The following is a 17,758-nucleotide window of genomic DNA, read 5'->3' as shown; positions in this document are numbered from 1 at the left end:
TTTTAGGCAGAATAAAAATACCGTTACAAAAAAAGTTCTACACACTAATCTATTATTATTTATTGCAGTTTATTAAGCTAATAATAATTGGTAATATACATATACAATATTTAAAAAAAGTTTAATAAGCTTACAATTATTAATAACTAAGAGTGATTCTATAAGAAGATCGATGATGTCGTCATTTAGGTACTATGAAATATTTTTGCAACATCCTGCACATAAATTAAAGGGCAATAATTTATGTTATTTTTTTATTTAACAAAATTACTGTCTATTATTATAGTTGTAAGTTGTATTTAGTAGATATAACATATACATATGGCAGAAGTAAAACCTCTTTGTGTCAGAAGATTAGGTAAACTCAAAAGGTACATATCAATCGTTGCACTAAATCTTACTATTGAAATATCGCGTTACACCCAATGTTTCACGTAAACAACAATTAAATACACTGAAGCTTTTAGTTTTGTAGCGGTATCCCATGAATCAGATATATATTTATTAATCGTTGAAAATATTAAAATGAAAATGATGAAAAATATTTATCTGTGGACCGTGGCAATTATACTTACTATTTAATATATGTATACGTAATCAAAGCGCACAGTTTAGCATCGCGTCCATCAGGCGGCAGCAATGCGCGACGTGCGCATGCGCTGATTTACGACTACCCACCATTAAAAATACATCGACGCGTTACAAACTGGGATCCTTACCATTAGTATTTATTGTTAGAAACTACGAGTATATTAATGTCTGAGTTCAACATGTCATTTTACGAATTAAAATATATTAATATTCGTGTGCTGTTTTCGAGATCTTTATTGTAAAAATAGAGTAGGTATTCTCTATAAATACCTACTAAAGAACTAGTTTAAGAGTATAGGTATACTTATTTACTAGTTGGGTCTCTGTTTAGTTTCGTCTCCGTAGGTTCCAGTACTACCACTCACCAGTTATTCTCGCTTTTTCGTTTGAAAAGTGACAGCGCTGTCATCCAGTACAGCGCAAGTAACAAAATATATTTTTGAGGAATGAAAATCTCTTAGAATGCTGTCGTCTGGGCTGAAGTAACCATACCTATTCCACCAGTTTTCCACTTGTTATATCAAAAAGCCAAAACACATAGATTTAAAATATATATATCTCTAATAACAATCTGTACCAAATTATACTAAAATTATATATATATATATATATATTCCGTCTATCTGTTAAGGTTAAAACACAAAACTGAAACTGAACTGAAACTTGGCATGAAGGAAGCGTGCACTCCGAGAAAGGACATAGACTTCTGTATTATAACAAGCCCTCCCCCTAATAACATCTCCCACCCATAGGTGGGCGAACCCGCGGGCGAACACTAGTACATTAAAAAGATTAACAAGCATCGTTAGCCATCAAGCTTATATAAAACCTGTTCAATCTCTCCTTAAGAGTTACAACATGAAATTAAAATATTCCTTCAACGATACTTAGTCGAAATCCAAGCAAAAAAGTTAATAAACAAAACCAATCATAAGAACTTAGTACCGAGTATAATGTAATTAATATCATATAGTTTTTTTGTCTATAATGATATCTAGTGGCGGTGGTACCATTAATGATAGTGCGCACATGCACTGATATGATACGAAATTGTGGGTAATATCATTGCAGTAATGGGCTGAATTATTTTCCACGTTTCCATTATCTACGATGGGAAATATGGACGCCTTGTGTGATAGCTTTTAATACATAAAAGATACAAGATAGTGAATATGTAAATAGATCAAGTAAAGTGGTCAAGCAAAATAAATACTACATAAATGAATATTGATATTTATCTGAGTATGTTTCTTTAAAAATTTTGTACATGGTATCTTTTGTCATGTTGCATGTGTCTTGTTATGTTTTGTGTATTGTTAGAATTAATATAAGTAAATTTCTGTTTCTTAAAAAATAATAAATAATATTAAAAAATAAAAATAAATAAAATAAGTCAATATATCGGACAGGTTCGGGATGGATGCGGCCTGCCCATGATCGGGATGGTTGGCGTTCTATGGGGGAGGCTTTCGTCCAGCAGTGGACGGCAAAATGCTGAAAAAAAATATATATATATCGGAATTAAGAAAAAAAATTGCCTTGGGAATACTAGTTTGGAATAACAATGTATAAACTACGTGCATACTCCTTTATTAGTATCTAAAATCTAAACAGGCGAAGCTGCGGGCATATGAATGTGTGATTGTCAGATTACACGTTATCCTTTTTGACGTATCGTTTTGATACAATGGAAAATAAACGTTAATGGAAATTATTTGATGATTGTTGCCAGTATCGCATGACCCGCCGTGCCTTTTCTGTGGATATATTCACTAATTTACTTTTTGCTTCAACGAAAACTTTATTCATATAAACATTAAGATCATAATTCAATGACATAGTTCAGCTTAAATTGGTATTAACGATGTAAAGGGTAAGTATCGATATAATTTTAGAGGTCTATTAAGCTGGTGGAAAATGTTAGGTTATTTAGTAGTACGCCGGTTTCGCTATTACGTATCTATTAGCCGTTTTGAAATATCAATTTGGATTGGTAACGCTAATGTGGCTTTGTTCTAATTTAGTTATTACCCATTAAAAGGTGAAACGATTATCTGCATCTATTTAGTTATTAATACCACTAATCGTAAGTCAGTAGGAATTTACAGCTATTAAATAAAATTGTTTGTGGATATGTTTTGTACTTTTCGAATATGTTTATCTATGTGTGTTACATACACACATAGATAAACATATTCGTATGTGTGTTACATGCACACGTAGATAAACATATTCGTTAATGTAAACTATAGTAGAAATCACAATCGTGTTCAAATTGAAAGCGATCTTGATTTAAATGTTATCGAAGCGACTGAAGTGTACGATTATTAAATTTATTAATCTTAAGCAGTTTAATTTGTTCCTTTACTTTTTTTATTTCGACATTGCATGTCAAGACCCGTTATAGTCAGCATAAACTCAATGAAAGGAAATAGAATCTATTTTTATATAAGGCCGAGAACTTTTATATTATGAAACTAAAGTGATAGTGTAAACTTTGAACTACTTAACCGATTGAGGTCATATACATACATTGTACTAATAATAATTATCTGTGGTATGATTGAGGTCATGTACATACATTGTACTAATAATAATTATCTGTGTCCGATAAGTTACTACCTAGATCACTACATATCGAATTCGAAAACAGATAATGGTAAATTGATACATACAGACAACACTCTGTAGACTTTATAGAAATTCGATATTCATAGAGAAAAATAACTTCTATTTGAAATATTTGCCTATTAAGTACGAAGAATAAAAAAAATAAAACATATCTACATAAATCACCGCTAATGAAATTGCAAAGTACTATCTACTTGATTTTTCTTTCAAATTTTTCAACAAACCATGTAGGTACCTTTATAAGTATTTATCCAAACAATAAGCAGATATACATCTATATGGAAAGCTAATTTCTTGGATCATTTTGTATTTATTTAGTCTGTTTTATATTTTAATAAGAAACATACACACTTTATAACATTTTCTCTCGAACATTCCACGATTGTAAACTCTTTGATAGAATACCGCCATACTAATTGTATGAATGGACCACACAGTCCGACACAATGCATATGATGGATGTTTTATTAACACTCTCATAATCCATACACCCTCGTGTATCTTGAAGTTAAATTAAAATGTGCTTTATTGCATTAATATAAGAATTAAAATTGAATACGATTAACTTATCTTCCTTTGGATGGCTAAACTAGTTACGAATGTCAAAAGCTTTGACATTACATAATAATAAGATATATTAAAGTTGTAAATGGATTGTCTGTAAAACAATGTTTTCAATAAATAAAAAATGTATTTTTAATTATCTTTCATATCTACATATATCACACAGGATATCTGAATTATCAATAGTTAGTAAGTCCAATAGAAAATAGTCAATTCAATTGACGCTAGCGTTATTCAACGCGGCTGTGATTTGTTAATATTTCTTTCAATTATTTTGGTTTATATATATTTTTTTAATGATTAGTTTGTTGTTAATTATGACAAATAGCGATATATTCACGTTCTTAATTTTGTTATGTCGTAGTACGGTTCAAGTAAGATAAGAAAGCACTTAATTTAAATGTTATTAATTTTATGCATTATATTTATTAGTGTGTGTCTTGTTGGTTGCTTAAATAAATAAATAAACACATTAAGTAAGGTTTTAAGATATAAGTGTAAATAAAAAATACATATAATTGTGGTTATTTTGGTTGTAACATTTTATGGTGGCAGTTACATATGTGCAAACCCATCTCGGAATCGTTACAGCGTCGCGGTAGCATGCGCAAGCGATGCCGTTGCGCTCCTCGTTAAGACGAAAAGGGTATCGGGGCGTACTCGCGGCCTCGGACACTGGCGAGCCCCACATACCCCCTCACTATTCCCGCGGGGGAAAGCCGTAATGTGTTTTTCCAGCGTGAATAAAAACCCATTTCAAGTTAAATATCTCAATAGTTGCTCCGTATTATCAGTTATTCATTAAGTTGCTTGGTATTGCTGTGGTACGGTTTAAAGGGAGAGAGAGCTAGACCGTTTAATATAAATACAAGTACAATAAAGTAACAGTGTACATAATTTAGTTGTATTCGTATTTACAGTGCAAGAAATGGTTAATAGAAAAGTTGCATATATTTAACAGTATATATGTAACCCATATAGTCTTTGCGCTAAGGTAACTTCTTGCTATGATAGCCCAATTGCTTATCTATCTTTTTGCTATGAAACACTACACTTTACTTGGTGGTCGGGCATTCTGCAAGCCCGCCTGCTTCCACCCACGCATTACATATTCTACCGCAAAACAGCATTACTTAGTAATGTTATGTACGAATATGAAGGTTGGATGAGCAGGTATAACTACAGACACATGGCACATTGGCGATGTATGATTAATATTTCCCAAAGCGTCAAGATCTAAAGACAACGACCATTTACCGTCAGGTCCATTTGCGGGTCCGCCTTCATAATTTACAAAAAAAAGTATATAATAAAAATCATATATCCACCGAAAGGCATATAAGTTTGTACATAAGCGAAATGCACTTAAGCACCTAACAATGATAGGATGTGATGTTACGAGATCAAAAATACCACCCACAGTTTTCTCACACTGTACCTGCTGTCAGTTCTAATGGATACCTAGTAGCCATATTTTGTACAGTCGGCCCCTACTCATAGTGTAAAAAGATTGAACAATCATACTTCATTTTGCTAATGAAATGTATTTCATTCCTTTGCTTATATGTTTTATAAGAACTTAAGAATATTCCACAATATTAATATAATATCAAACTCTTTGATTGCAACGCTTATCGTAACGTAAACAATAGGTATTGTGTCTTCTTCTTTCGAATGTCAAATCAATAATGAAAGAATGAGAGATATCGGTGTTTAATTAAACCAGCCAGCAATGTTAATAAGTAAAGCCGTAGGTAATGTTTAATGTTTATTGAAACATGTCATACGTAAATGGACGTAGACATTTCGGTGTACCAAAATAAAATATTAGCTATCTCATAAGAAGTTTAATATTTAAAAACAAATTACCTGTTAATAAAAAAATTACTTCAACGATATAATGGACTAAAGAGTGAAAAACAATTTCTTAAGCCTTAGCCCAGCAATGGGATTTTCACAGGCAAATACCTTATTTTACTTACAAATCATATTATTAAATAATAACGCTAACAAATGGTAAGTTAATGTACCAAAATGCTTAAAATTTTTCGAGAACGTGGGAAAGACTAATAAGTTTTGTAAAAATATGATAAATGCCTGATAAAAGTTCCTTTTTCAACTACTTTTACATAGCCGAAATAGCTCAGTTGGGAGAGCGTTAGACTGAAGATCTAAAGGTCCCTGGTTCGATCCCTGGTTTCGGCAATTCTTTTTATAAAACATCTATTTTAAACTATTTCAGTATTTATATTTTTTATATGAAACATTTAATATATGATCTATCCTGTTTTGTTCATAGTAAGAGCAATGCAAATCGTGTCGCCAATGTCAATATGAATGACTTTTGTAACACAGGTCAGTCCTGATTTAAAAATATTGTAACAAAAAATGCAATATTGTATTATGCAGGTAGGTAATTAAATTTTTAATATTGTTGTACGATTTTTATTCAGAATAGGTTACAAATATATATAATCATATTATTAAGTATTAATTCAATACGCTTACGATAGAAAACATTGTTTACGCAGTACACTTTTAAAAGAAAGAAAAAAAACACTTTATCCTCTGTGTCAGTAAATCAAATTCTCCTTTTTGTGAGATAATAATGAACATAAAGATTAATTTAATATATGAATAACGTTGCATTTTGTTTTTATAATAAACAAAAACTATAATTATTTAAAATCATATTTAATCGTTTATTCGTTGTACAGGCTTATCAATATTAGTACAGGTCAACTCAACAGATCACTAAATCAGTTGAAAAAAAAAAATCTTAAAAAAAATTATAAGTTTTGAAATTTGAGCAAAAGGTTTGCCGAAACCCGGGATCGAACCAGGGACCTTTAGATCTTCAGTCTAACGCTCTCCCAACTGAGCTATTTCGGCGATACATGACGTGTTGAAATATTGAATTGCAATTCAAGCCTCCTATCATTATTACACAGTATTTCTTGATATTGTTAAATACTAAGGTTTATATGAAATTGTAACATTGAAAAATTTATAGCAGTGCTATATTACACAGATATGCTACCTACCTTTAATATGTTTGTAAGTCAATGCGGTATATTTCCTATTATACTATATTAAACCAATAAACCCGGCAGAGGTTGTCCTGCCGAGAAGGTTATATGTTAAAGCGCCATCTAGCGGCGAGTTATAACAAAATGGATGTAAAGCTTCTCCATTAAATAATATATTTAAGTATTTGTGCCAATCGGTACACTTCCATACTAATCGGTAAAATAGTGTCGATTTTTATAAATACATATAAGTTATATTTTTATGTTTATACCAATAAAAATTTTATTTGGGTAGGTAAATTGTAGTGCACTGTACCGTGCGGGCACAGCATCTCTTAATGTTTGTATCTCATCACGATCACAATGACTTCGTGGTGGTCCCGTGAACCGTCTCTGAAATAGTGAAATTTTATGGCAACTATTGAACACTGAAATTATGGAAGAAAAAATTCAAAATATCTATTTACAAGATAGCTGTTAATATTTTTTAAATGTGATCATTTTTGTTGCCAACTAAAAAAGTTTTATTCATTTTAAAATAATATTAAACCACGATTATATAAAAGGACTTGGAGTCCAAATTGCAATCAGGTATATTTAATTATACGATTATGTATTTAATATGTTGTAAAAGTCGAGATGGGCCAGTAGTAAGAACGCGTGAATCTTAACCGATGTACGTGGGTTCAAACTTGGGCAAGCACCTCTGAATTTTCATGTGCTTAATTTCTGTTATAATTCATCTCGTGCTTTTCGGTTGAGATAAAAAAAAACCGCATTGGAGCAGTGTGGTGGAATAAGCTCCAAACCTTCTCTTCAAAAAGGGAGAAGAGGCCATAGACCAGCATTGGGACATTTACAGGCTGTTACTGTACTGTTCCATTATCTCTGACTAATTAATATTTACAAATTACAAAAGTATATAATATGTCTCAAAATTAATAGGAATAATTTGACTTTACGATGTAAATAGTGGTAGGCGGACTTGTAAATGGGTCACCTTATGGTAACTAATTGAGTACCACCGCCCATAGCGACAATGCGTTATAGGTATTGCATTGCATAATGCCAATAGCCACTTACCATCGTCGTAGTCGATTTGCTTGCTTGCCGTCCTAAAATAAATTATAATGTATAAATAATATACAAATAACAGTGGGAAAATTAAGTAATCAAGTATATAGGTATTATTAATTCATTATATGCCTATGTGCCGAACACAAATATGTTATTCCCATTCGTATTTTTAAAGATTGAGTCGCTTTCGTTCCTCATATCATCACATTGCTTCCTACACAAATTAATACAATGTTCAAGAAACACATATAAATACTATTAGTTTTATTGACAATATGCAAGTAGGCATGTCAGTATACAAGTCTTACATTATTCACGAGCCAAGCTACTCAAACACGATTAGAGATTATGGTACCTTTTTTTTCTGGTTTTCGCCGTCCACTGCTGGACGAAAGCTAACTTATAAGCTATCAAACTATCTAACTTGGCTAATGGTAACTTATTTCTCTATTAATATTTATTATACCTAAACATGATAGAAAACTAATTTATTACAAAATAAAGAAGACGAAAAGTTACGCAAACAGTTATTAAAATGACATGAAACAAAAAATCTGACGAATACGTATTCGACTATTTAAAAACAGTAGAAGCGGAAATCATCCACCAGTATGATTTAAAACGAGGAGAAACACAAACCATTTGAATAATTATTGCTTATAAATGAACAATCATAAACATTGCTTTATAAAATAGCTGAATGGGATACAGAAGATAAATTGATCTTCATAAAACCAGGATATCGTGGTTAAATTAATTTATTTTAAGCCTCCTCAACTATCTAACTAATAAAGCTAAGAACTGAATTATAGCAATAAAATTAGTACGATCCTATAACTCGATGATAAGGCTCGCTCTGCTAATAGAGAGCCTATTAAAATCACCTTTCAATCTATATGGGGACCAATAAATGAATAAAAACAATTACTCGAAACTTTAACAAACTTAAACGTTCGCCTATTTTCACATTGTCCTGATAATTATCTTGGGATAATGACACTTATTACAACGTGATAAGGTTAGCATTCAAATAGGATAAGTTTTTCGATAACTTTGTAATATGTTCTAAGAAACAGATTTATGTATTGATAGAATAGCGAGCTTTTTGTAACTTCCTAGACTTATTTTGAGCACGTGGAACTTTATTTAAATTTATATTCTCTTAGCAACTATTGTTTGGTAAAAATAAGTTTGTTAAAGTTTCGAGTTTCGATTCATTTGTCTCTTTCTGTCATTATATCAAGTGCTCACATTCCATTGCCCGTTCAAAACATACCTTTTATGTCCCAATGTGTAGAACGAACTATGCTAAAAATCGCTTTTTAGTAAGAGCATGTGACAATCATAATAAACGCTACACTAGTATAGATATATTTAACGAAAATTTATTTAAGTTCAAAGAAGCTCTAAAAAACTGTATTTGTCAGTAATATACTTATCTTTTTTTTTTTTCTGTTTTGAATTATTTTTAATACTTTATTCATATATCTTAATAAATTGTTAAATAACTTGTTATCGTTAGGTTCACTCCATGTTTGTTTGTATAAGTGGAAACTTTGTTGGCTTAAGTGAAATTTATTTTGTTACTAAATTTTATGTATTATATTATGCTGTATGTTTCCCAAATAAATAAATAAATAAATAAATTATTGATTTGTTATTCGGAAGAAGAAGATAGCATTTATGCCGCAAGCAAGAGAAAAATTTGGATTATATAAAAAAATATATAATCCAAAACTATCCTATCAATTATTTATTCACTATGAAAGTTTCACATAATAATAGACTATTCATTAGAGGTGCAATGAATATTTAGTTACAATCCCACCGAATACTTAAAATTTCAATGGAAAGTCACATATGTAAATATTTTTTCTAAGAGATAAAAAAACAGTTAAATAATTTTAAGCTTACCAGGAACTTATTGTCTAGACTGGTTATGACTACATAAATGATACCAAAATCGTATTATTTGAAAACAAAAAAAAATTATAACTTATAATTATTAACACGCTACCCGCTCCCACTCATATACTCTGATCACTTCCACAGTTCGGCAAGATGAAAGCGGTCGGCGCGTTTGAGATGCGTATTGCAGCGCAATTAGGGCGCAGTAATGAGAGAAGCGACACAGCCACCGCTAATCGTCCGATTCGGCTCCTAAAACAGCGCTTTGTTATGAGAGAACCCAAATGAAAATGAATACTTTCGGATATTGGTTTAATTTAATTTGTAGTCCTTATTATGATTTCGTAATGAACATTAATTTTCCTCTTAATACATTACAGTCGGGGGCGATTTCGTTTAATAAATACTATGGCACACTTACAATACTAAACGTAAGCTACGTAGCTACGTTTATTTAAACACAAATTTCTCTCTTACTGTCATCATCTCTGTTACTGGTGGTAGGGCTTTGTGCAAGCTCGTCTGGGTAGGTACCACCCACTCATCAGATATTCTACCGCAAAACAGCAATACTTGATATTGTTGTGTTCTGGTTTGAAGGGTGAGTGAGCCAGTGTAATTACAGGCACAAGGGACATAAAATCTTAGTTCCCAAGGTTGGTGGCGCATTGGATGTGTAAGCGATGGTTGACATTTCTTACAATGCCAATGTCTAAGAGCGTTTGGTGACCACTTACCATCAGGTGGCCCATATGCTCGTCCACCTTCCTATTCTATAAAAAAAAAAAAAAATTGAAACATTCGAAAAAAAAACCACAGCATTTAATTTAAATAACAACATTTACCTATAGATAAAACCGTACCTATGTACAATATACACATATCTAAAGCTGTCTTAAAGCTTCCTTATGACATGTGTAAGGAAAACGTACTTTTTTATCAGAATGACTCATTTATTTATAACGGTTATAATTATATGTTTTAATCGGTAATGGTGCTGCGGGACCGCTTGTGTTGTTATCATTCACTCATTAGTTATTCTAACGCCAAATATTAATACTTTGTATTGCTGTGTTTGAAGGGTTAGTGAGCCATTGTAATATAAAGTGATTAAATACCTAACTAAGGAGTGTTTGATATTCTTCCAGTGCGAAGGTGACCACGTAGGCATTACCAGGAAATATTTACTTACCTGCCTTCCTAAAATAACATACAAAATATATATCATTCATAATATCTATATACATATATCAGCTTATTATTTATTTATCCATTTTGAGTCACACCAAAAATTAATAAAGTAATGTATGTAGTGATGAAAGCAAAACAAAAAGTTTATTTTTCGACCTTGTTTAAGCTGTTTGTATTTGTGGATGGCGGTTAATGTTATTAAGATTATAACTATATTTCCAAAATATGTTTCGTTTTATGGGTAAAGGTAACATATTAATCTAATTCATTTATTAAATGCGGTAAAACCAAGAATGTCGATTTTTCACTCAGAATGGGCTTAGATTACTCGATCTAGATTTTGTCGGGACTAATATAACGATTATACATATACGCAAAAGTAATTTAAAGACGCCGTCACGATAACGTTGCTGAATGTTAAAGATGAACCATAGGGAATGTCAATGATTATATTTTAATAGGGAAAACTGAATTAATTTTTCTCTATAATTAAAATAATTTAAAATATTAAATTCTAATTTCTCGCAAATAAAATAGAGGTACTTTCGTATTTGTATTGTCTTGTCTTGTGTTATTGTCAAATATTAAAATCGAAGTCGATTGAAGCAAAAACACTGCCCTAAATTATTCTCTTTAATTAAATTATCAAATGTATTTTGTTTTAAATTTAAAATGTTATAGGTTAATTAAGTTATTTTTAGGAAATATAAAATCATTTCCCTAATAATTATAAAGTAAAATTAATGTGTACTTAGGTTAGAAATTTTCAAGTCGGTTAATAAATCGACAATAAATTACACCAATGAACGACAATACTTTGATAGCTTTATTGTTGCGAATATTTTATTGCAATTTTGAATTGTAAGTTGAAATTGAATTAATAAGTAATATATCAATAAAAGTATTTTCTTTTGCAATTACATGATTAGAGATGACTACTTGAAATCAAACATATTTCAATTTGTCTTTTTAAAAGTGCAATCGATAATTACACACATATATTAAAAAACTTACAAATTGAAGTTAGTTAGTAACTTTATAATGTAGGTTAACCAGCTGGTATTTCGTAACTATTTTTATCTTAAGGATGCACACGATACAACATTCTTATGATTTTTTTTTGTAATAGATAAGAAATCCTTCTACAGGCATAAAGATGTCATCAACTCACATTCGACTAGACATTCATTGATTACATTGTATTTGGTTGTCAATTTACACCTCATGAATACATTTTAAATGTCCACAACATTATTGATCGAATATTTTAAATGTCATACAAATAACACCGACAGTACTATTAACATTAATAAAGCGTAGTACATTGTTTATTTCTTTAATATTCAACCAAATAGCCTTCATACGAAACTAGCATTGGAAAGCACTTTAATTCTTTCCTCACTATAATAGAATAGCTCCCTTGATTAAAAGGGTACCGGAATTCTTTGTGAACTTTAAAAGACCTTTAATGTGACACCCGTTGATGACAGATGACTAAGAAACCAACATATAATGTCTACATTGCTAATGTAATTTGAACCTTAAATCCTGAGTAATAAATGTTAAAGCAGCTATTGAAAATGTTTGTTTTAAAAATATAAAGGGGTCGGAATTGAGTCCAAATACGGAGGCGCTAAAAGGTAGTTCCATTTAATATATTTATTTAAAATGACGTGTTGACTTTCGGATAAAGACGTTTGGTCCGATATTTAAACTTTGTTTTCAAGTTACTCTGTCAAAATTAGCGGTTGCTATATTTACCCAATTCAAAATCTACCTGCACTGTAAATAACAAAGAAATGCCGAAAGTTTTTAAGTAGTTGATTTATTAGTATGAGTACCTATTATCGTCGAAATGAGATGTGTTTAAAAATATATTGCAACATTTTGTTTTGGAATTTATCGTACCATTTTAATACACCAACGAAATTTGGCATAGTCATTGAAAAGGTAAAATCACAAAAATAAAAACAAAAACCTAAAATTGTTTTCTAATAAGCCTACCTATGACTTATAAAATTCTACTACAGTTAAGTTACATTAGATTATTTTATTACATTTTTTTTTTAAAATTGTAACGATATTTTTCGCTTTATTATTAGTATAAAAGCCAGTCATCAAAAATCATTACGCATTCATTTGCTCTGATTGAGGGTCCGATTATCATCTATCCATCACTGGGGCATGAATGGTGACACTAAATAAACTCAAGTACATCGGTCACAGATAATTAAATGGGCTCATATTGTTCGTAAGGGGGACCATAATTCCTTTATTTTAATTCAATTCAGTTCTTTGTTTAATGGCTTTAAGTCCTAAAAGAGTACAGATTATTTCATCTTATTGTGAAAGGATATCGATCGTTTAATTGAATTTTAAGACTTTCTTATCTTGTTCTCTTTCTGTTTCTGTTGGATTTGCGGTGTCAACGGATTATCACGCACACTTGGGCACTATTATTCATATGGGTAGTCTCTCTTGAGAATAGTTGTCGTGGCCGAAAACGCTCTGGAGGACTTTTTATAGAATAGGAAGGCGGACGAGCATATGGGCCACCTGATGGTAAGTGGGCACCAAACGCCCTTAGACATTGGCATTGTAAGAAATGTCAACCATCGCTTACATAGCCAATGCGCCACCAACCTTGGGAACTAAGATTTTATGTCCCTTGTGCCTGTAATTACACTGGCTCACTCACCCTTCAAACCGGAACACAACAATATCAAGTATTGCTGTTTTGCGGTAGAATATCTGATGAGTGTGTGGTACCATGCATATGTCTATGGACGTTGGTGACCACTTACCATCAGGTGGCCCATTTGCTCGTCAGCCTACCTATACTATAAAAAAAACTTTTTACAATTAATAATGACTTGAATTTCTTCCAAAGATCCGACAAAAATTCAACTAAGCAAATAAAAAATGATTTTTTTTAGTTTCCAATATATCATTAAATCATGGTCACCATAGTCTGTAAAACATCTGCAGCGTTACAATACAAGTGATTAGCCATGTCGGATGGCTTCATTGTCGCTTGGTGACATCGCTCGCGGTAACATCGACCGTGTTGCGACGAATACCGCGTGATGACATGATGAATGTAAATGATTAGGGTAAATATCGACCAGAGCCGGGAACCGTATACTACTACAGACATATTTCTATCAATTTATTTTTTCGTTCAATCTGCTGGAATCTGTGTCAGATATCGAATCATTTTCAATTATTTATGTTTTTGAATACAATTTTATTTATTTACCAATGGCGTGGCGTAGAAGACGTGACGTAGGAAAGCGATCGATTGCATTTGTTAAAACGGTCCACTAACAGAGGACTGGCGATGTCTTGGTACAGGAACATGGGCACAGAATAACAATCATGCGAGGCATGAGAAAGGGCTATTAAAAATTGCACTTCCAGATCGTGCTAAGTCCTCGGAGAATGGAGGATCAACTGTACGATGTAGCCGTTCTTCACGACATTGATAAGATCCATGGCGCTTTATGGGGTTCCACATAGAGCAATGCATAATCGGTCACAAAAAAAAAAAAAAACATTTAATAGTATATAATGAACATCCAATTGACATTTAAAATTTGCTCACAAAATTATCCGCCGAGCACGGGAGCACAAGAAAATTTAGTACTGTGCTGTTTGCCCGGATTGAAATCTGCGATCTTCAATTAAGATATCATTTTAATATCTACTGGGGTGTCGTTTATCTTAAACAATTATAATCTAATCAATATAACTGAAACATTACATATAGAAACACTTGTTAATTACGTACTATTCTCAAAATTGACCTTTGAATTTTACTCTCGTCACGCACAAGGAAGTCTTTAAATAATCTTTTACAAGTTTCTGAATTAAAAAAATAATAATGTTACAATAGGCGTTAGTTATTAATAGGTCTAGCGCGGTTAAGTCTGCACAAATGACGAAGAACACGCCTTCTGCTCGCATGATATCCGCTCGCCTTAATCATTTATGTGGAGAACATCTCAATTTAACTCGAGTGCTTGTTTTTTTTTTATTTGTTATTAGGCTAAGGCGCTTAACTGTCAATGTATTAAAAATACTTTTTAGTACTCGAAAGCAGTTTTTTATACAATGAAATTATATACTAAATATAGGTATTTTGTATTCACAGTTTGTTACATATTTTGATAACAAATGTAGGTAACGCTTTCTATTATTACACCATATAAGTTTAATTATTTTATATAACTAAGTTTTCTTATAAAATAATAACCTTACAATAAACTTTCACACGCATATTTCATTCATTTGAGATTTTAATAATTGTCGCACATAATATAAAGACCGCATTTTAATTAAACGAAAATGGCATACAAGGTAACGTAAATATGTATAAAATGAGTGTTGATTGGATGTTTAATTGTTGGATTGACCAATTACAATCGTGCGACTTATTTTTTAAATTTGCCTTTCTGTTATACTAAAAAAAATATGTAAGTACTTCCAAATTTAAAAGACAGAAATGAAATTCCTTCTAATTGACTAAATTAATTATCAACTTTTATCAAAACATTTTATTAATTATAGAGCGTTTGCTTTCTACATTGAAAAGCGCATGCGCGTAACAATAATAATTATAAACTCGGTAATTATTATGATTCATGTGTTACGTTGAAATGTTAATAAGCACGCTGTTTACAAATTCACAGCCTTAAAATTTATTGGCCTGTAGAATTATAAAGCAAGATACTTGCATACTCACTTAGAGTGCTATATTTTGTGAAAGTTGATGAAACTACCATTATATGAAAACGAATACACAAAACATTCGTTTGTAATCAATTGTACTAAACTCACTTTTATGTAACTAACTGCAAGGTCAGTATGCAAAATAACTAGGAAGGTAATACAACCTAAGTTTAATAGTCAAAACTTGTGATTGTCTTATATAGCTCGTATATGTACTTCGTGCATTAATATAATAATTAAACACCTTTTCATACGATGAACCCTCGATATAATGGAGCCAGGGTCGTGGAAATTACGTGTACTTATTTTTCTATATTATGGATGAGCAAAAGGTGGCCCACCTAATATGGTCACTACTGCTCATAAACATGACACAACACAACTTCGGGAACTAAAATGTTACGTCCCTGTTACCTGTAGTTACACTGGCTCACTCACACTTCAAATCGGAACATAACAATACGAGTTGCGCGGTTTAGCGATAAAATATCTGATGAGTGGGTACCTACTCAGATAGGCTCGCAAAGCACTATCACCAAGTAAATGGAATGTAGTCATCATCTCGAATTTGGATTTATTTCTACAACTATCCCAAGCCCAATCGAAATATTTTTTTAAATAATTACCGATAGGTACACCTAACATAACATAATGATCTTCAATTTTTTTTTATGGAATAGGAAGGCGGACGAGCATATGGGCCACCTGATGGTAAGTGGTCACCAACGCCCTTAGACATTGGCATTGTAAGAAATGTCAACCATCGCTTACATAGCCAATGCGCCACCAACCTTGGCAGCTAAGATTTTATGTCCCTTGTGCCTCTAACTACACTGGCTCACACACCAAACCGGAATACAACAATATCAAGTATTGCTGTTTTGCGGTAGAATATCTGACGAGTGGGTGGTACTACCCAGACGAGCTTTCACAAAGCCCTACCACCAGTAGTAGTAGAACATTATGAATGTGAATATAACTGCGAAATCAAATACGACTAACAGTAAACTAATAATATATATATAATAATGACACATGGCCAGCTTGCTTAACGTAAAAAAGTCTAAAATTCGGTATTAGAATAGTTACCTCAGTAATCTCATTATTATGAGTAATGCCTTTCGATCTCGTCCCACGCTGCCCACCCGCATCTGCTTATTACTATTTATGTGTTAAAACCAAATTGAGATGTGTTATAATGACGGGGCCCAGAATTATTAGTGCGGTTGGGTGCATTCCCGTAACGGAAAATCATTACAGACCACATATATTTTGTTTGTTTTATATTTATGGTCTTTTAAATAATTTATAGATAATTTAATGTCTATATTTTCCTTATCAACTTATTAAAACTTTATAATTTAACATTATCAAAAAAAAAAAGATGTCTATATTGGCGAATTTTAAGCGAACGCTGGCAAAACTATAACTGATATAAATTTTAGGTCAACGCTTGGAAAAAAATTTATATAAACATTACTCGAAATTACATTTATCTATCATGAAAAGACCGTAATATTTTAAAAATAAAATCAACAACTTAAATTATAAGTTAATAATATAAATCAGTAACAAACAAAGCGTCTAACTCAAAAACCATAACAGCACACCACCCTTCCGTGCACCCGGGCACTAGACACAAATGACTTCTCCCTAACCTGACTTCGCTTCCGTCTGAAATATACCAAATAACACTTCACCACTAAATACGGGGTGCATGTTGAATTTAATTCGGAAATATAGATGTCGTTCGTAGGAATGATATAGTTTTTATGTAAAATATTAGCAAAATGTTGAAATGTGTTTTCTGTTCTATCATGGTGGTCTACCGGAAGTTTTATTGTGGTTTCGTATGTGTTCGTGTAAGCCGTGAACTATGATATTTTACTAAACATACTGTTTATTTTAAATATAATGATTATAATGAATTATTTAGATAGGTAACCCCCTTTTGGGGAGTTGCCGCTCCCTCATTAGATATTTTACCGCCAAACAGCAATAATTAGTAATGTTGCGTTCCAATTTGAAGGGTGAGT

The 17,758-nt window shown here is 31.7% G+C and overlaps 2 non-coding genes across 2 annotated transcripts; one reads left to right on the top strand and one right to left on the bottom strand.

The window, feature by feature from the left end:
* Positions 1-5,918: 5,918 nt before the first annotated feature.
* Trnaf-gaa (transfer RNA phenylalanine (anticodon GAA)) lies at positions 5,919-5,991 on the top strand. The gene has a single exon. It is a non-coding gene; the product is annotated as a tRNA-Phe (tRNA).
* Positions 5,992-6,605: 614 nt separating this feature from the next.
* On the bottom strand, positions 6,606-6,678 carry Trnaf-gaa (transfer RNA phenylalanine (anticodon GAA)). The gene has a single exon. It is a non-coding gene; the product is annotated as a tRNA-Phe (tRNA).
* Between the last annotated feature and the right edge of the window lie 11,080 nt (positions 6,679-17,758).

This window comes from Nymphalis io, chromosome 25 (genome assembly GCF_905147045.1).
Source record: "Nymphalis io chromosome 25, ilAglIoxx1.1, whole genome shotgun sequence".
Lineage (NCBI taxonomy): Eukaryota > Metazoa > Arthropoda > Insecta > Lepidoptera > Nymphalidae > Nymphalis > Nymphalis io.
This window is presented reverse-complemented; position numbering and strand designations above follow the sequence as displayed.